The sequence below is a fragment of the Onychomys torridus genome, chromosome 23 (genome assembly GCF_903995425.1).
Source record: "Onychomys torridus chromosome 23, mOncTor1.1, whole genome shotgun sequence".
In the NCBI taxonomy this organism is placed as follows: domain Eukaryota; kingdom Metazoa; phylum Chordata; class Mammalia; order Rodentia; family Cricetidae; genus Onychomys; species Onychomys torridus.
This window is the reverse complement of record NC_050465.1, coordinates 42,648,969-42,668,779: the sequence shown is the minus strand read 5'-3', so window position 1 is coordinate 42,668,779 and position 19,811 is coordinate 42,648,969. Positions and strand designations below refer to the sequence as shown.

The 19,811-nt window shown below is 43.2% G+C and overlaps 2 long non-coding RNA genes and 1 pseudogene across 2 annotated transcripts; 1 reads left to right on the top strand and 2 right to left on the bottom strand.

Moving 5' to 3' along the window:
• Window positions 1-10,145: 10,145 nt before the first annotated feature.
• Window positions 10,146-12,698, bottom strand: LOC118572895. Its single transcript, XR_004943563.1, has 3 exons — window positions 12,601-12,698; window positions 11,773-12,010; window positions 10,146-10,194 (listed from the first exon to the last, which is right to left on the bottom strand). It is a non-coding gene; the product is annotated as an uncharacterized LOC118572895 (long non-coding RNA).
• A 474-nt stretch (window positions 12,699-13,172) lies between these two features.
• On the bottom strand, window positions 13,173-14,582 carry LOC118572894. The gene is made up of 3 exons (XR_004943562.1): window positions 14,437-14,582; window positions 13,993-14,063; window positions 13,173-13,335 (listed from the first exon to the last, which is right to left on the bottom strand). It is a non-coding gene; the product is annotated as an uncharacterized LOC118572894 (long non-coding RNA).
• Window positions 14,583-17,448: 2,866 nt separating this feature from the next.
• LOC118573012 lies at window positions 17,449-18,059 on the top strand (annotated as a pseudogene).
• The last annotated feature ends 1,752 nt before the right edge of the window (window positions 18,060-19,811 follow it).

Genomic DNA, 19,811 nt, shown 5'->3' with positions numbered 1-19,811 from the left:
TTCAGCTGAACCCAGGGACCAGGGATGGCCTAGTCAGAATGCTGCCTGTCTGAGTCTGTGACATGTCCATCCATCCTTGTCACACAATTAGGGAGAAGTCACAGAGGAAGAAAAACATTTCTTTCAGTTATTAACTGACAAATACAAGCACTCAACCCTTCTCTGCCCCGCCCCACAATGTGGTCCTGAAGCTCTTATTGAGATTCATAATTGTTTCCAAAGATATCTTGTCCAGCCATCTTAACCCCAGGGAAAATGACTAAACTAGACTCTTCGGGGAAGCATGCCTGGAAAAACGCCAGGGGCTCTTTAGTTGTAGTGGAGTATGATGCCATGAGTGCATTTAAGCAGTGCGATAATCAAGATGTGGCCCTGGTTACCTGCTGGCACGGTGACATTAGGTGGACTCTTCTGCTAATTACTCCAATTGAATGCTACCTACTTGACTTTTTGAGTTCCCTGATTTAGACTGTCTGAGATGGAGTGTTTTCTCTTCCAGGCTTTACCCTCTGTCCTACAGCAAATACAGAAGGGAGCCACAACCCAGAAACAGCCATAATGAGATATTCTTTTTGCCCACAGGGTACCAAAAATTGATATGAATAAATTCTTTAAAGAAACAAATGTTATTATAATGCCTTATTCTTTAATTCAATGTACTTCTGTTCTTAGAGATGGTTAGTAAAAGCTGATTAAGCACAATACAAATGTATTAATAAGACTAGTGAGTAATACTAATGTGATTATATACAATGATGAATAGATAACCAAATTACATTCAAGAAACACTTTTAAACAACTGCACTTCCTCTGTTACATTCTGTTAGTGGGTTTAGAGTTCTTATATTAAATCTCAGTGACTGGGTCCCTATCTTCCTTCTTTGGACATCTCTCCATAAGTGCTCCATGACCACCTGTGTGGCGGTCCTGTCAACGTCTCCAATGGTTTCCTTTCCGGGAAAGTAAACACAGAATGTAGCAAAAAGGTCAGGACCTGCTCTTCATTTTAAGGTGCCCTTTGGATAATACTGTTCCACTGAAGTCCGTCCCCTGGCGTCAGTGGGATCCTCCACTCTCTGAGATCGCCTGTCAGTGTGCATGCTCCTCTGCAAGCCAGTTGGAATCTTGCCTGGAAAAAGACATATGGGTCTGCGTGAGGTTATAAGACCAGGCTTGGAAATCCACAGCTTCTTATAAAAACACTATCTATCTATCTATCTATCTATCTATCTATCTATCTATCTATAGAACCATTTTAAAGAAGATGGTTACTAGGCAACCTGATTTAAATTATTATGAGAAATGGGAAGAATTTCTTGCATTAGGTTTTTACTTAGGTCAAAAAGTTTGTTGTTTGTGTTGGTTTCCAGTCTATTTTCCAACCTTCTTTCTAACACACACATTCTCTGCTCCAGCTAAACATGCTATTAGTCTACCTGGGTCCTATGGCCAGAGTGGAGATGGCTTCTTCTATATGCCATGCCCTAAAGGAACAAGGGGGAATCTGAGGGATCTTTGGACACAGTCACAGAAACCCATTCAAGTTAATAAGAGTGACTTTTAAAAAGGAGGGGTTGGGGAGAAGGAAGAAGAGGGGGGAAAGGGTTTAGTGGGGCTGGAGAGATGGTTTGACACTTAAAAGCACTTCCTGCTCTTACAGAGACATGAATTTGGTTCCCAGCATCTAACTAAATGGCAGCTCATGAGTCCTTGTATGCTCTAGCTCTAGGATATTCATCGCCCTCTTCTGGACTCTGCAGGCACTTGCACTCACATGGGCACATGCCACACACATATACACACACAATTAAAGATAAAATAGATCTTGTTTTTAAAGAGGTAATTGAGAGTCAATGAGGCTCCAAGCTTGAGAGCCTGAGCCCAACCCCTGGGTCTCACATGACAGCAGGAGGAAGCAGATTGATACATGTTCTCAACTGACTCCACAACTTAGAGGTGAGATGCAAGCTGTTGTGGCCAGCAGGTGCACACTAGTGACTACATGTGCACACATACACATATAATAAATTAAATCATGATTTAAAATAAAAAAGGGGGAATTGAATATAAGTGCGAAAATCAAAGGCTGGCATGCACACAAACCTTAGGACTGGAGTCTGCTCTTGAAGGACAGGAGAAATGAGTTGGCCTCCCTTTTCAGTTCTTTTGACTATATACCAAGGATGGAATTACTGGGTCATATGGTGATTCTATGTATCACTTTCTGAGGAACAAATTGCTGTTCATAGCAACTGCATTATTTCATATCCCCACCAGCAACATACAGGGTACTAATTTTTCCACAGGAAATATTTTTGTCTTGGGAAATAACACCATAGTTTTTATTATAGCCATTCTTGAGAATGAAGTAGTGTTTCTGTGTGGTGATATTTTATTTGTGCAACTCAATAAAGTTTATCTGAGGATCAGAGAAAAAAGTCAACCACTATATTAAACATAGAAGTCAGGCAATGGTAGCACATACCTTTAATCCTATCATTCAAGAGGCAGGGATCTGTCTGGATCTCTGTGAGTTTAAGGCCACCCTGGGAACAGAACCAGGCATGGTGGCACATGCCTTAAATTCCAACATTAGTTAACCATAAAGGTCTGGAGGTCTGTACAGACAGACAGGATGTGACAGAGCTGGGCAGGAAGAGGAAATAATGTAGCTGGACAGAGAGAGCAAATGAGACAGCAGAACAGAAAGGCATAGAGGCACGGCCAGACAGGAAGTAGGTTTCTCTTTTGGAAGCTGAGGGTCGGTAAGGTGAAGTTGGCTTGTGGCTTTTCCTATTCCTCTTATCTCTCAGGTTTTAACCCTGGCTCCAGGTTTTTTACTTAATAAGATCATTTAGCAATTTGGTCTACATTTCTGTGTTGTTTTTGAGGTTTGTTTCTTTTTATTTTGTGTGTTTGGATGTTTTGCAGCTACATGTGTGTCTGTGTACCACATGCATGCAGTGCCTGAGGATGCCAGAAGGGGGCATTGGAAGCCCTGGGGCCTGGAATTACAGATGGTTGTGAGCCACTATGTGGGTGCTGCAAACCAAACCTGAGTCCCCCGGAAGAGCAGCCAGTGCTCTTAACTGATGAGCCATCTCTCCAGCCCCCAACTCTAGTTTAGATGTATATTTTCCAAATGACTATCGACAGACGGTATATTTTCATATGCTTGTGGGCTCTTTGTTTTCTCTGTAGAAATACCTAGTCAAAGTCCCCTCTTCAACTGGGTTGTCTTTTATTTCTGAGGTGTAAGAATGCTTTGCATTCTGTACATATAAGACCCCTCCTAAGACATATAGTTGGAAATGCTTTCAGTCTGTGCCTTTCCTTTTTACTCTTTTTGATGGTGTACCTTGACTCTAAATATCAAACATTTTAATCTGAGAAACAAAAGAAACTCACTCGCTTCTCTAGATCCCAATTAGGCTGTCCGGAATAGAAAATTGGTTTTGTTCACTTAGAAGAAAACATCCATCAGTAGCCAAGAGTGTCAGCAGAGCCATTGGCCTCGTCTCCGCGGGATGGCAGAACTTGTTGTCAATTGCAGGGACACCCGAATGAGGAAGTATGCAGCAAACAGCCATGGCCCAGGACTGCAGCAAGATGTAATCGGTGCAAGAAGAGGTGCTCTGAGACCTCCAGGGAGGGGCTGCCAATGCTCACGAGAATGTTTCCTGGAGCTGGCGTTGGAATGGCTGGCATAGACAGAAAAGATTTGGTCAACCTGGCATGGAAGAAGGACAGTTCTGGCAGGAGGCATGGTGGGATTCACGGTCCACTTGGTGAGATGCTGATCTGCTGGAGACTTGTGTCTAAATCATAGTAACCGAGTCCATGGAAGTGAGTGGTGGTATGAAGATGAACCAGAAGAAAGAACTGAGTCAGGCTAGGCAAGTGGAGTCCCAGTGAGGTGTGGAAGGCTGTACATGAGAATGAGGTGAGACCGTGGGGAACGCCAACGGAACAAATTCCGCTTTGGCTAAGGGGCCTTTTGTGCTCATTTAAAAGCTTTCCTGTCCAGAAATTACACCCAGATCTCATGTTTCCTGCAGGGCTCATGGAATTTCTTTCCTTAGGATTCACCAGGCGCCTAGTCTCAAGTTGCTAAAGCAAGCATGGCCTCGTAACATTCATTCTTCTGCCGTGATTCTTCTGAGCAAGACTATGGGCTCTTAGAGGTCCAGTGACTTTTTGCTCCCCTAAATAGTGCTGTTTACAGTATAAGTGCTCAGTAATGCTTGATTCTTTATGAATACAAGATTCTAATAAATATTCCAACAACTTGGTAAACCACTCCCGGTCACGATTCTTTAAGCTTTTCTGTTCCATGTCATTAATTTTGTCTATTTATGTCTTGTATGAAACAATCCTTGTTTCAGTATTGATGAGGACATGTTATCTGTGGCATAATTTTTTTCAATAAGCCCATTCATTTTATTACTATTAATGATTTCCTCCCTCAGACTATGAAGAAACTAAAGAGCTATGACAATGGTGTCAATGCTTTCTCTCTCTCTCTCTCTCTCTCTCTCTCTCTCTCTCTCTTTTAAAAAAAAGAAAGCATCATTTTCAATCGAAAAGATCATTAGCAATACAGGCATAAAAGTAAAACTTGAAACTCGAAATAATGTATCATTACTGTTCTGAGAGGTCTAAGATAACAAATTGGAAATTTTGTCTAAAATAATTGCAGGAGAAAGATTGTTATTACCTGCTTTTGTGAAAGAAACAAAGGAAATTACTATTTTTCTTGAGGTAGATATAATTTGTGTGCATCTGGAAATTAAAGACATTATGAGCTAGAGTTGCAGAATGTCTTAATTTCATCAAGTAATTACTTTCTTGCAGCCATGTAGTATATTAGCATGGTAAAAAAAAAATGAATCTATAGAGCTCAAAACAGACAAAAGATTTATTAAGACTTCTTTCCCTTATGAGAAAAATGAACAATCAAATAGAGTAAAATACATGCAAAGGTTTGTGTCACAAAGCAAAGGCTGGAGACAGTAGGAGCCAATCATAAAGCCCCAGGACGCTGTTTTGTTTCTGTATTTACCTCTTCTAATCATTTCTCTCTCTCCTTCTGAAGCAAGGTCTCACTACACAACCCTGTCTGGTCTGCAACTCTCTGTGTAGACCAGGCTAGCCTCAGCCTCACAGAGATCAGCCTGCTTCTTCCTCCCAAAGACTGGGATTAAAGGCACATACCACCACGTATGATTTCTCTTTTGTTTTCCTCCCTCCCTCTCCCTCCCTCCCTTCCTTCCTTCCTTCCTTCCTTCCTTCCTTCCTTCCTTCCTTCCTTCCTTCTTCCCTCCCTCCCTCTCTCGTTCCCTCCCTATATTCCTTCTTATTTTCTTTTCAAGACAGCTTTTCCTATGTAGTCCAGGCTGACCTCAAACTCATGATCCCCCTTGCCTCAGCCTCCCAGGAGCTGGGCTTGCTAATGGAGCCACCACACCCAGCCTGTCATTTGCCAGTTATGTGGCCCTTTGGGCGCCATTGCCGCACTCCCCTGGAGAGGCCATGAGTGTCTCGCAGACAGGAAGTAGAGGGAAATTAAGGATTGTGCAGAAGTTCATAGGTCATCTGCAGCTCTCTTTAAGCCCACCCACATATAATGAAGCGTTGTGGGCCCTGCTTCCCTAGCCTGGGAAGATGCTGGACAGCCTTCCTGTGGCATCATCTGGCACACTGAAGAAGCTCTTAGGTTTCCCAGAAGGCATTGTTCGAGAAAATAGACATTTCAAGGGCCAAAGGTACTTTACTAGGTAAAACAGTGGTGGGTAAAGAGTCAAAGGATCCAAACTGTACCTGAGCTCTGTCACCAAATAACTAAGTGGAGAATTCGGTGAACTTCCCCAGGCTGTTTCCTCCCCTGCCTAGAGAGTGAGATTGCAGGGAGGTGCTGGCCAGTCAGTGCCTGACCACTTCCAGTGCTGACCTTCTTATTGGGTGCAGCTGTTCATGGGCTCAGTGGGCAAGTACCTGGTTGACAGCATTGGCCAGGATACCCAGGGCACAGAGAGTAGCCTCCTGTGTGCCATATGCTTGCCGCTCTGAAACCCCATGGCTTGGGGATGTGTGTGGCGAGGTCTGCTTGTATGTGAGGAAAGGCTCCTATGCCACTCTGTCTTATGACATCATCCTGCCTTCTTTTCTGATGATGTGTCTGAAATGTGGACCTCTGGGGTTTGTTGGAAGCCTGCAGTTTTGCCCTTATCCATGGGAACACGCTCCAGGGTGTTTTAAAACTAATCCTCAGCCTGCTTCCTTTTAGTGACTTAATTCAACAACTTTTCTTTGTGTTGGGCAGTCAGAGCTAAGACTCTGTGGCTGCCCTGCAGCTGTTTGCGGATCTATCCAAAAGAGCTGTAGCCTGTTTCCAATGCTGTGAGGCCAGGCGAGCTTAGGGTGGTTTATCAGTAATCAGCCCAGCCAGGCTCTTTTGATAACAAGAAACAGAAGTCCTCTCAAGGTCACGCTCAGTAGTGGCTGGGGATAAAAAAAAAAAAAAAAAAAAAAAATTGAAAGAGGCCCGGGTATTCACTTTAGAATTTGAAGGATAATGAAGTACTTGAATTCTTCCTCACAGTGCCCTACACCCATCCGGCCTCAGGTCTGGCATGGATGCTGTGCAGCTGGAGTCACGCTGAATTCTGTCCTTGGGGGTGGGGTAGGGCTGGTCAACACTGACAGCGGACCCTCCCGTCGCCGCAGGGTGGGTGTGGCACCGTTCTGAGAATGGCCAGCAGTCTCAGGCAAATCCCTTTCCCATAGACACTCGGGGAAGTCAGCTGTGCTGCTGACCACGTGAGTGTCATGCTCAGTGTCTCCTGGTCTCTCCCCCACATTGATGGAGGTCAGTGAGACCGTCCTTCTTCCCAGCCGGCTTCTGGCTGTCCACCTTCTGGACCTCAGGCATCCTCCCTGGTCAACTGGGAAAAGAAGACAGATTTAGGAGGGAGACTGAGAGGTGGGGGCCTACTTGAAGGGGAGCAATGAAACTTGGAAGGAGGGGGCAGTTTTGTAGACATCTTACAGAAAAACGACTCCGTGTTTTCTTGATCACGAATAAGAGAAGGCATGCCTGTAAAGAAGGCAACATGTCTCGCTATGAGGCAAGAGCGGCTAGGATGGCAATGTTGAGACTGAGAATAAATCTACACTCGGCAAAGACTAAATTTGCAGGTCATTACACCAAGTATACACACAGGCCATACATAGTAAAACCGCACCTCCTGAAAAGCTTTTATTTGTTCCATTGTTAGGACATCTAAAAGTATTCTTCCTTTAAGACAGCCCTAGGCTGGAGAGCAGGGTTCCTCCGACGTCTATTTTGGTACAATGATAGGCAGAGCTGAGAGATCATCTTTGCATCTAACGGTCTGAGGTGGAGAGGTCAGTGAGAGACTCTGAAGTCAGAGCACATTTACTAATGAGCTAGCCTTGTGCCCCATTCCATCCCCTTAGGCCTTATTCCCGAGAGGTAAGACAGAAAAACCAACCTTACAGATTCGCCTTGAGGATTTAAATTAGGTGATACTGTGTAGTTGGAAAAGCTGAGTTGACTGCCACCTTATCACGTTCTGCACATCAAAGCGGAGAAACCTGGGTGAGGAATTCAAAGGTACTCAAGGCTTGGCTCCGTGCGTTGGTATTTATGCAACTCTGAAAAGCCTTAGGTTTCAGACTGAATCACGAATAACATAAATGACATGTGATAAGTTTCTTAGTTCAACCTCAAGAGAACTGTTCAGGCTAATTTGTTCTTTTTGCATATTCAGAAGCTAAGCATCAGAGTGAAATGATCAGGTGGAAGGCCCCACGAGTGTGGCAGAGTGGGAACCAGAACTCACCATGCGTCTGTAGTCCCGATTTCCCCCTCCTGTGTCCACTTGCTTCTCACAAAATAACCCCAGAGGGAGGGGGGGGGGGGGGGGAGGGCAGTCACATCAACCGCTCCATTGTCTGTGGGTAAACAACTGTGGGAAACTTCTCTAGCTGGGACTCTCAGGAGATACCCAGGCCCAGCCCAGAGACCACTTTTAGACACAGCAACTTATAGAGGATGTGGGACTGAGGCCGTCAAGGGCAGATGAAGACTCGGGCAATACTGACTGAGGGACAGGAGACATGTAAGTATGAGGTATTGCAGGAGGGGCCGGGAAAGCCGTTCTTACAGAGTCACAATCGGTCTGGTGTCAGGGATCCAGGAGGGGCTTGGCAGGGCTGACTGTCATTTCTGTGCACAGGATGTGCACCCAAGAAGAATTTTTGCTCGTAGGGAACTACAAGAGTTTACTGTGAGAAATGACATCATATCTGAGTTAATCTATCGTACTAAGGCATTCTGGTTACAAAGGTGAATATAATGACAGATTTAATGAACGTTTTGTGACATTTTTGCAAAGTGTTGGATACGCTTATTTATGTTTTCCTTGCGAGCTGATTAGGAGGGATGGTGAGTCACTGAGTGGTGGGGGAGACCCAAAAGCTAAGAGAGCCAGGCCCTCTCAGCAGGGGCCCAGCCCCTCTCCAGGCTGGCTCACAGACAATCAAGAGCTTGCTGATTTGATTCAATCCTGAAAAGATGAGATTCACGAGTTGAATTTCCTGCTGTGAAAGCTGAATTACACTTGCCCTCTTCAATATATCCTGCCATAGACTCCCAAATCTCTTAGGCATGGGTCTCAGTGAAAGACGGTGTAACACAAATATCTCAACAACCTCACTTGGAGAATCTCTCATAGAGGAATGGGAGGAGGGGTATAGATAGGGAAAAACACCAAACATTTGTGCTTTTCCATTTTTCTCTCAGTTACCAAAAGCCTTCGCCAATAAGAACCACCTACCCCAATTCTTTGTGTCCTGCCTCCCCACAAAAGCAAGCATTTTTATGTCCAGATACAAGCGGATGTTAAGTATCAAAAAGGTTTTTAAGATGTGCATTTCTCCCGAGCCATTACTTTATTTCTACAGCTTTTTTAAAACTCAGGAAATAGTCATGGTTATATGGACCTCAACTGCAATATAAAATATTTTAAAATTTAAGCGTAAAACAGCAATAAACTAGAATACTATTCAATATATAGTTTCGTTAAATGAAAATGGTAGATTGTTCATGTGTACTAGTAAACACTTGTATATTAATTTATTAGACTAATTTTCAAGTAGTTTTAAATTCAGAAATGCTGAGCAGAAGGTGCAGGAGTCCCACATATGTCCTATCCCACTGCTACAACCTCCCCAACAATCAGCACCCCACAAAGCAGTGGTCGACTCATTCCAATGAGTGAATTTAGTTGATGTATCAATGTCACCACAAGTCCATGGCTTAATTTGGATTTAATCCTGATGGCACATGTCCCATGACTTTGACAATGTATAATCACACGTACAGGAAAGCAATCGATATTTAAGATCGTAAAATTTTCTTTCAAATGTTAATATTTAAAGACTGATGGGGAGGCAGGTATGAGGAAAATAAAATGGCATATATGTATAAAAATACTTAGAGAAACCTTTTACTTTTCATGCCAATTAAAACATTAATTAAAAAGAAACAGAAGTCTCGCACAGAATTCTGTGAACTAAAGTTGTTACTATTTATACTTAGATAACAGAATTGCTAAAGAATATATTCTGGAAATTTCTTGGCTGTAAAAGATATAGTTTGTCTTCAACCTTTGAAAATTTTAATTCTAGTATGACTTACAGTTGGCAACGTTATTTTTAATAACTTTTAGGTCCTTTCCCATCTGAGAGGCTGCATTTACATAGAAGGTCACTCAAGGGACCACCTCAGGAGGGCACTATTTGTGGCCCAGGGTTAATGTTTTGATTCCATTGCCCTCTTTGTCTCCTTAGTGGTGACTGTGGTTTGTGAAAATAGGTTTTCACTTCTGCACTTGGTGATCATTAAAGAAGAAATACAGGTATACAAGTGTTGATAGTGCTAATGAGAGGCACCTACTCTGTCTTGTGTAATCGAGGTAAAGGTGAGTATTTTTAATCAAATGTTTAACTTCATTTGGAAGATAACCAGGCAAATTATTTGACTCTGAATTCATAGGTAAATGAAAAACACTGAAATTAAGGAACAGGCAAACAAAGCAATTAGTAGCACAAATTGAGGAGGTTGGGGTCAAACTTTATTTGTTGACAACATGATTATCTCTAGAAAACCTAAAAGAAAAGGGAAAAACTGTTATAAACAATAAGAGAGTTGGATAAGGTTACAAGTTATAAAAGCTAACATATAAATTAATAGCATGTATGCAAAGAATAACCAACTCAAAGACACCATGAAGCCAGAGATGCCATTTTACAAGGGCAAAAAATAGAATAAAAAAAAACAATTATGAGCATAGATTAAAAAGACGATGGAGAGATGGCTCAGAGGTTAAGAGCAAGGACTGCTCTTCCAGAGGTCCTGAGTTCAATTCCCAGCACCACATGGTGGCTCACAACCATCTGTAAAGAGATCTGGTGCCCTTTTCTGTATACATAGTAAATAAATCAATCTACAACACACACACACACACACACACACACACACACACACACACAAAAAAAAAAAAAGTGGGTTGGGGATTTAGTTCAGTGGTAGAGTGCTTGCCTAGCAAGCTCAAGGCCCTGGGTTTGGTCCTCAGCTCCGAAAGAAAAAGAAATATCTAAATGACATGGAAAGTTGTAAAGCACAGATAAAAATATAGATATCTAGTTACTGCTCCTCTCTGCCATATTTTCTTGAACAATGCTGGTGGCACCTGTAGTCACTATGGCAAAGGGGGAAGTGATATATTAAGTTTCTGGTCAGCAGGTCTGATGTCAACCCCAGCAAAGTGGTTATTGAGGCCTCCAGTGCCCCTTCATAAACCTCAACCACAGATCTACTAACTACAAGGTCTTTTGTCTATGTCAAGTTCCATGGCACAGTCAAAGCTCAACCCAGAAGCCTTGTCATCAATGACAAGGCCATCTCTAGCTTCAAGGAATCAGATCCCACCATCACCTGTTGGTGCAGAGAATCATGGGGTGTCAATCATGTCTTCACTGCCATAGAGAAGGGCAGGCTCTACTTGAAGGGTGAAGCCAAAAGGATCATGTCTACCCCTTTTGCTGATGCCCTTACGTTTGCAATGTGAATAGGCAATGAGAAGCACACTTCACACGAGGTCACTAGTGCTCCTCCTGCACTACCAACTGCCTAACATTCCTGGCCAAGATCATCTACAACAGTTTCAGTATTGCAGAGGGAATCGTGACCACAGTTCATGTCATCTATCATGGTGGACAGCCCCTCCTGATGGCCATGGAGTTGCACAGAGCATGGGCTATGAAACCTCATGGCTGTGGCAAGGGGTCACCCCAGAGCCAAACAGGAAACCTTGCACATGCTCCTCTCCAATGTAACCATTGCCTGGAGAGAGGAGTCAAATAGGAACCATGACCTCAAGGTGGTAAAGCAGGCATCATTGATTCCCTATAGCACAGTGGTCTTCAACCTTCCCGATGCTGTAGATCTCTAGTACAGGTCCTCAGGTAGTGACCCCCAACCAAAATTTATTTTCGTTACTACTTCATAACTGTAATCTTGCTACTGTTAGGAACTGTAAAGTAAATATCTGATATGCAAGATATCTGCTATGTGATCCCCTAAAGGAGTTGCGACCCACAGGTTGAGAACCACTGCTCCAGGGATTCCTGGCCTGTGCTAGCCTGTTGACTTAAAAGTAAGATCTGTTATTCTACCTTCCTTACCAGATCTGGCATTGGCCTTAAGGACCAGTTGGACAAGCTCCTTGTTCTCTTCATGGAGTTAATTGACCGGTTTCCTCCAGCTCCTGCAGCCAACTCCCTTGTCCTGACAGAGTGCAATCCGGAACCGTGAGCCGAGTAAACCCTCTTCTCTTAAGTAGCTTTTGTCAGGGCATTCGATCATGGCAGCAGAAAAGAAAGACCATGACAAGCACATCACCAATGGTCAGCAATGAGGGAGCTTTAAATGCAAAATGTTGGTAATAAATAAATAATTTTTTAAATAACAGGTGAAAATTTCAATAAATTGGGGATGGAAAAAAATGCTTTCTAAGTAGTACTTAAAAACCAAGCTTAAAGAAGGAAAAATATCAGAAAATTCTATCACACAGCTATGTAAAGTAAAAATAGTTTTCAAGACAAAAACCTATTTTACATCAAAGTAAAGGAAATGAATATCGGGGAAAATATTAATACTTAGCATCATAAAAGTGGTTGGTATCTGCCAATAGATCTGTGTAAAATATAAGTAATATACATTTCTTTAATTTTAAATAGATAATTCACAAAAAAGTAATATGTGTCCTTAAACATGGGGAAAGATACTTAACCTTCCTCAAAATATAAAAATTCCAAAGGAAAAATACCTTGAAATACCATTTCTCACCTACCATATCAGCAACACCCCAGAGAGTAAAAAGATAGTCTTTGACATTTACATAAGTAAAACAAAGAACTAATATCCACATATGCATGCATACCCATAATTCCTCACAGGAAAAATAGCACACTGGGATAATTAACCTCACAGTCATGAAAATGATGACTTACATGATGAGGGAGAAAAGCGGGTCGGTGGACAGGGCTGGATGCTAGACTTCTTCTCATCAACTTTGATTTTACAGTTTTGATATTAGAACCCATGTAGGCACTTCACTACATTAAATAAAGTAATGCAAAGAATTATGAATCAGAAAGGCATCCACTGTATTTCTAGTTGGTAATATAATTAAATGGGAATATTTAAAAATATTTAAAGGGGAATATTTTGATGAGATATGGATATTTAATTCTATAGAGGGATATAAATATGGGCAAAAATAGAGCAAAATATAATTATATTCTTAATCTGCAAGGTAATAATTGCATACTTTAATAATATTGCTGTGGTTGCATTGAGGCCGACATACAGACTCGAAGTTTGTCTATATTTTAAATAAAAAATCTACCTGCAAAAATGTTTCAGACAATTTTATCAGCCATTTAGCAAATAGATGATTCCAATCACATATATAATCTCCCCAAGAGAAGAATATTAGAGACCGCTCTTCCCTGTGGTAATAGTGAACAGTGGCTCCTCAAAGAGATCAAGCTGTAACCTCTGGAGCCTGTGAATACTTGCCTCAGCAAACACTGCAGGTGCCCTTTAAGAACCCGAGACAGCAGATTATCCTCTGCTAGTGGATCCCCGGGAATCATGTGTGTCCTCATAGATGAGAAAGGAAGATAGCTGAGTGATGTGACAGTTGACGGGAAGGGACCACGAGCAAAGAATAAAGACAACCTCTAAAGGACAGAAACGTCAAAACAAACACACATCAATGGAGTCTCTCCCAGAACCACTGGAGCGAGCGGGACCCTGGTGGTGACATTGTAATCATAACCAGTGAGACTCACTTTGGACTTCTGACCTCCAGAATTTCAAGATAATGAATTGGTGTCACCTTATGTCACTAAGTTTGTAATAAGCTGCCACAGCAGAAACAGAAGGTAACCCACCCTTCAGTCTTTTTCTAACATAAAGGCTGGAGAGATGGCTCAGCAATAAGAAGCACTGGGTGCTCTTGCAGAGGACCCGGATTTGGTTCCAAGCACCCACAAGGCGATGCACACCATTTGTAACTTCAGTTCTAGGCAATCTGAGGCCCTCTTTTGGCCTCCACGGGCACCAGGCCACGTGTGGTGTACATACATACACGCACGCAAAACACTCGTACAGATAAAACACCTCTCACCCAAGGCTCGGGGATCTTCATGGGGTACAGAACCGTAAGAGTGTTAAGAGACCAAGGTGGCAGATGACTTCAAGGAACCTGGTTTCTAGGCACACCATGGCAGGGTGCGTGTGAATCCACAGCAGTCGTGACAGGCACACACAGTCCTGTGAAAGCTCCCACCAAACAAAATCCCAGCATAGATGAGTCGGGGGACACTTTATCTCACCCGCAGCTGAGGAGCTGTTAGACCTCACATCAAGACAGGTTCCAATCCCGAGACTAGCTGAACAGTATAAACTGGATTTGATGGAAGAAGAAGTAAAGCAAAACAACACAAGAATTATTCTTAAAGTTCTGTGGGGAAGGGGAAGGGGGGACTGAGAGAGAGGTGAGGGCAGAGTCGAGGGGTGCATACATTCAAAATGGGTCGTATGAAATTCTCAGTGTTAATAAAAACACTTTTCATCTTTAAAAGATTAACATAATCTTGATGGCAGAGTCAAAGACAGAATCAAAACAAAACACCGCCACCACCACCACCACCGCCACCACCACCCACCAAAATCCCCAGTTGATCTCATTCTTGAAAATAAGTGCAAACATCCCGACGAAAAGCCTCGACAAGGTCATTCTAACGAGTATTTAGAGAATGAAGCTGTGGAGCACCCACCCACTCGCAGGCCGGGGTTGCCCTCTGCCTTCCACGGACTCCACCCTGATGCAGGCATGCCTGCCCTGATGCAGCCCGGCAGTCTCCAGTCTCCCTCCAGGTCTCCCCTAGGCCAGTCACAGGGCTTCGCTTTCCCGAGGCACAGCCTGTTGGACTACATTCTTGGAGGAAGCCAATCTTCAAGTCCTTTGACCTATTTCCTCTTTCCCAGGAGCAGGGCATGGCAGCCTCAGCCCGCGCCCCAACAAAAACGGCGGCTTTGTCAATCTGAGAATTTGTTGGACTGGGCTGGTGTCGCTGGGTCTACAAGGCAAACAAGAAGCCTTTGGAACAAAATAGAAAAAAAAAGAAAAAATTAAAAGAAAAACTCCCAGGGTGGGCAAGCTGTGCATCTCAGCAGCTGCCAGGAAGATGAGAATGGAGGAGAGAACAGAAAAAAAAAAAGTCCATCACCGGGCAGCCACATGGTGGGGAAGGGAGCTGTAGGGGAAGAGGAGCAAGGAAGGGAAGTAGAAAAGCATGCCTGGGCTCTGGCAGCATCCACAAGAAAGACAGGAAGTCGGGTCTTCCTAACAGGGTCTAGGAAAGGCAGCCAGTGGCAGCCAGCTCAACCTCACTGCAGATGGTGGGGATTTTGGTGGGGGAGGGGAGGGGATCCTGGGAAGGAAAAGAACAGAGTCTCCTTAAAGGAATAATGATTCTGCCTGTCTCTTTAGCATGACTTGAGCCACCTTCATGGGTGGTCTCTTGGCCAAGTGACGTTCCCAGCCCACCTGGAATGCTGAAGACTATCTATATATATTCTCTTGTCCAGAAGGAGTTCTAGTTTTATTTCTCTTTTTAAATTTTTTTTTGAGAATTTTATACATAAATACTATAGTTACATCATTTCTTCCCCTCTGTCCTCCCTCCAACTCTTCCCATGCCCTCCCCCCACCCCTTCTCAAATTCATGGCCTCTTATTTTTTAAATTATTGTTGATATATTATATATTTATATTTATAAATACAACTTCCTGAGTTTAATGTTGCTCCTGTGTATGTATTCAAGGCTGACCACTTATGACAGGATAATCTATCAGGATGTTTGTTCCTGGAGAAGAATAATAATCTCTGTCTCAGTAGCTATTAACTGCCTGTAGCTCTTCATCTAGGAGTGAAGTTTTGTGAGATTTCCCCCGTCTACATCTGTATGTCATCTTTTAGGTCTGGATTTATTAGTTTAATTTTTTGTGTATGATTGTTTTGCCTACACCTATGTCTGTATACCATGCGTGTACAGCAGCACCTTGTGAAGACCAGAAGAGGGAATCATACACCCTGGAACTGGAGTTACAGACAGTTGAGAGCTGCCGAATAGCTGCTGGGAATCAAACCCGGGTCCTCTAGAAGAGCAGCCAGTGCTCTTAACGTCTGAGTCGTTTCTCCAGCTCCCTTTCACAGTTTGGTTAGACAACCACATTGTTCAGATTTCATGAGTGTGGCTTCTCTGCCATATATAGAAGACACCATCTCACAGCAGACTTGAGGATCCTCTCTGGCTCCCAGAGTTTTCAGTCACCTCTTCTACAGTGTTCCCTGAGCCTTAGATGTAGGGGTTGTGTTGTAGGTGTATCAGTTGGCTTGGCTACCCTACTGTATTAGGTCGCTATATTCATTTTGACCAGTTGTGTATCTCTGTAATAGACTCCATATAATTTATAAATAAGCTTCTTTAATGAGGGGTGAGAAGTCATTTATGTGGGGGTATAATAATAAGTATTTAGAATGCATTTGGAAATTATTCTGGTTCGGGAGGTCCTCTTCTAGGGTTCATGGTCTCACTAGTAATGGGCTAGTTTTACGGTGAGTAGTAGTCTAGTTTTAGTGGGTGCTGGGCTAGGTTTATACTGTTAGGCATGAGTTCCCTCATACTGAGTGGGCTTAAGTCCAATTAAATGATAACCTGTGGTTACCCCCAGGGTATAAGTACCACTATTGTACTTTTTAGGACATCTTGCTGTGCTGGTCCGTGTTGTGGTGCGTAGGCATCACAGCTGGGCAGGACTGCTGCTTTTCTCTCCTGCCAGCTTGTATAACACCTTTGGATACCATGAGAGCTAGTCCTCAGCAAAGAGGCTTCCAAGGTCAGAGCCCTCACAATTCTTCCAAGTCCTCCATCCAAACTGTATGGTGTCTTCAGTAGTGGGACCTAATCTTCAACTTCCAAGAGGCAAGTGAGAGCAATGGCAATAGCCTCACTTGGTTGCGAGTCTCTTGGGCACCCTGATCAGTAACTTGAAAGGAGGTGTCTCATATATGGTGCAGGGTTTTTTGTTAGATAGTCTGTCACTTTGGTGGGGAGCATTGTTGCCTCATGAGGCGGGACTTCATTTAAACTATTTCTGTACATGCACACACACACACAAACACAAACACAAACACACACACACACACACACACACACATGCACATAATTTTAAGTAAACAAAACATTATGATTTCCTGTGGCTTTTTCAAGCATCATTCTTTTCCACCTCTATGTTGCCTTTCCTCCTCCCTCACTGGGTAGGTACCCTCCCCCATTTTTCCATTTCCCCATTGTGGGAGGCCAGCTGGGAGACCGGCTTCCACATTTTACCCCAGGGTACTCTTAAGGAGAGAGGGATAAGAGATTTCCATAGAAGGATAGAGGAGAGAGAAACAAAAACACAGGATAGCCTTGGGAGGGCCTAGATCCTTATCCACCAGTCCTTCCTATCTCTTCTAAAGAGCTATTTATAGGAATGCCAAGGGCTGGGGCAAAAGACCTCCCCCTAAGCACAGCCAAGTACAGACCCTTACAAACACCTAGAAACCATGCACATGGTCAAGCCATCCTCTAATACAGCTCTGCGGGGTAAGGCAAGCTCAGATCTTACTAGGAAACATTTGTGGGCCTCCACACCCTCTCCATAGAGCCCTTGCCTTAGCATCCCCCTCTCTAGAGGTCAACAGGAGTTTTCTTTGAATGGGCCTTTATTGCCACTCAAACATGATCCTCATTCTTAGAGAGGATGTTAAGTCTGCAGAGAGTGACTCAGAGCATATCCAAGCCATCATGGGCAGTGACATAGAAAACTGCACTGTCGAAGATATACTGGTTCTGGGATGTGGCGATGGGTGCATATTATATGAAACAATCCAAGTGAAACCCAGGATGGTCACTGTGGGAGAGATTAATCAAATGGTGACTGATGGGCGTAAGAGATATACAGGAAGAACATTCAATGATGTCTTAGGCAAACTTGAAGGAGACGTCAATTAGGTTCTCACAGAAGACTATTCCGGTGTTGGAGAGATGTGCCCGAGAAGACGGGGATTGATCATGTGATTAATGATGTGATAGCTGTCCCATCTTCTGCATCTCCAGAAGATTCCACACAGGAGTTTCACAGACTGATTCTTTTTAATGGGAGTGCTGCAGCAGGATGAGAAATATTCCACACAGGGGAGCCATGTCTGCCTGAGGGAGACCCTGTTGCTCCATGAAGAACAGCAGGGACAGCTGTATTTCCTGTGGAACTCTCAAAGGAGATTGTCCATGCTCCTTCATACTTGGGCTTGTGGGTATTTTCTGAGTTTTGGAGGAAAGCCAAGCCTTGAAGATGAGCATCCCCTCATGATGTTTGCTTCCTGGCTCCATCTGCCATATACGCCGTGGAAACAAGTCAGGCCATTGGCTGGACTGCCTCACGTTCTTTTATTTTAATTTTAAGGAAGTCATAGGAAAATGCATATTTTAATCAGCGTGGGTGCTTATTTTGTGAAAGGCAGCTGAAGGACGATTAGACAGTGCCACAAAGCTGTAAAATGCACTCATCCTTAGAATGTGAATTTTTTTGTTTGCTTGTTTGTTTTTGGGCAGAGGATGGTTTTTTGTTTGTTTGTTTTTAGTAGGAACTTCAGTTTGAACATTCATTTGGCAGAATGACCATCACTGTTCTGTTCTGGAGAGAAGTTCTTGATGGTGTTTCTTAGCCTCCAAAATTGACTTCCATTTTACAACGTGGTGCTATGAAAGAGTTCAATAAGTGAGTGAGCAGTACTTCAATTAAAATTACAAAAGAAACAAACAAAAAACCACCAAAACCTCATTATCAAGTTGGGTTTTCGAAGGCATATGAAGACATTTTATCATTAGGAAAGTTATTAAAGTAATTCACCACAATTACAAATTGAAGAAAAGGCACAGGGTAATCTTAATAGGTTAAAAAAAAAAAAAGTACATTCGATAACATTTAAAATACATTTATGGTTAAAACAAACAAACAAAAATCTCTTGGGCCATAATGAAGTAATTAGCTTTTACATTACAAATAACTATAAAACTAGACAAAATACATTAATGACTGTTCTCTACTGTTAGAAAAAACTAAAGGTGTGACTATTATTACTGGAAGGGTCTTGGGGTGTCCCCGAGGCAATGTCCAGGTGCTTTGTAGAGAAAAATGAATTGAACAAGACACACAGTGAAAATATAGATTTGTTAAAAATAAGAGTGCAAACAGAATGTACACTCTAGAATGGCAGCAGTTAGCAGTCATGTGACTCACTAGACCCAAGTTCTTTAGGGGAGGTGGGGGGTTGAGAGATGGGAGGTTTTTTGAGTTTAGGGGGTGGGAAGAGCCATCCCCACGAGTGAGAATAAGATAGATCTTTACTTTAATTGACAGATGGACTATTACATCATAATTTTGGATGGCCTGTACAGATCTGTGCATGTGCAGGCTATACATCCCATAATTGTGAGCATATGTATGCCTCATCATGCATGCTCATGAGATGCTACATGAGATTTTTCTCCTAACGGGTCACATCAAGGACACATTTGTCCTCGCTGCCTTTGCTCCCGTACTAGTTGAAGCCTGCCTTGCCTCCCTCTCTTCCCACCAGGAGGTTCCTGACCCTAACTACACAGGAGGACAAGAGGGGAGACACCGAGTGCTGCCCTAGTGAGAAGGGGCAGACATGATTTTCCCAAGGAAGTTGTTAAAAGAATCTGGGCCGTCTCTAGCTGGCTTACCTCACTATGGCATCCTGAAAGAAGGCCATGAAATGGAGCTGTAGAGTCACCAGCCTGTGAGACACAGCAGTCCTGTAGAGGGGAGACAGATGTGAGTTTGGCTCCTCAGGTGGGATTTGAAGAGCAGAATGCTAGAAGAGAAGGGAAGGGGACATGGATATTGACACTGGGGAATCACTGGTCTTTGACCGAACGCTAAGATATGAATACACATGGTTGGATTCCACCAGCCTGGACACAAATACAGACCTACCAGGGAGGAGAGTGAGCGAGGTGCAGCTTGGGGAGCTGAAACGCTGGTGGAACTCATGGTATCAGGATATAAGCAATGG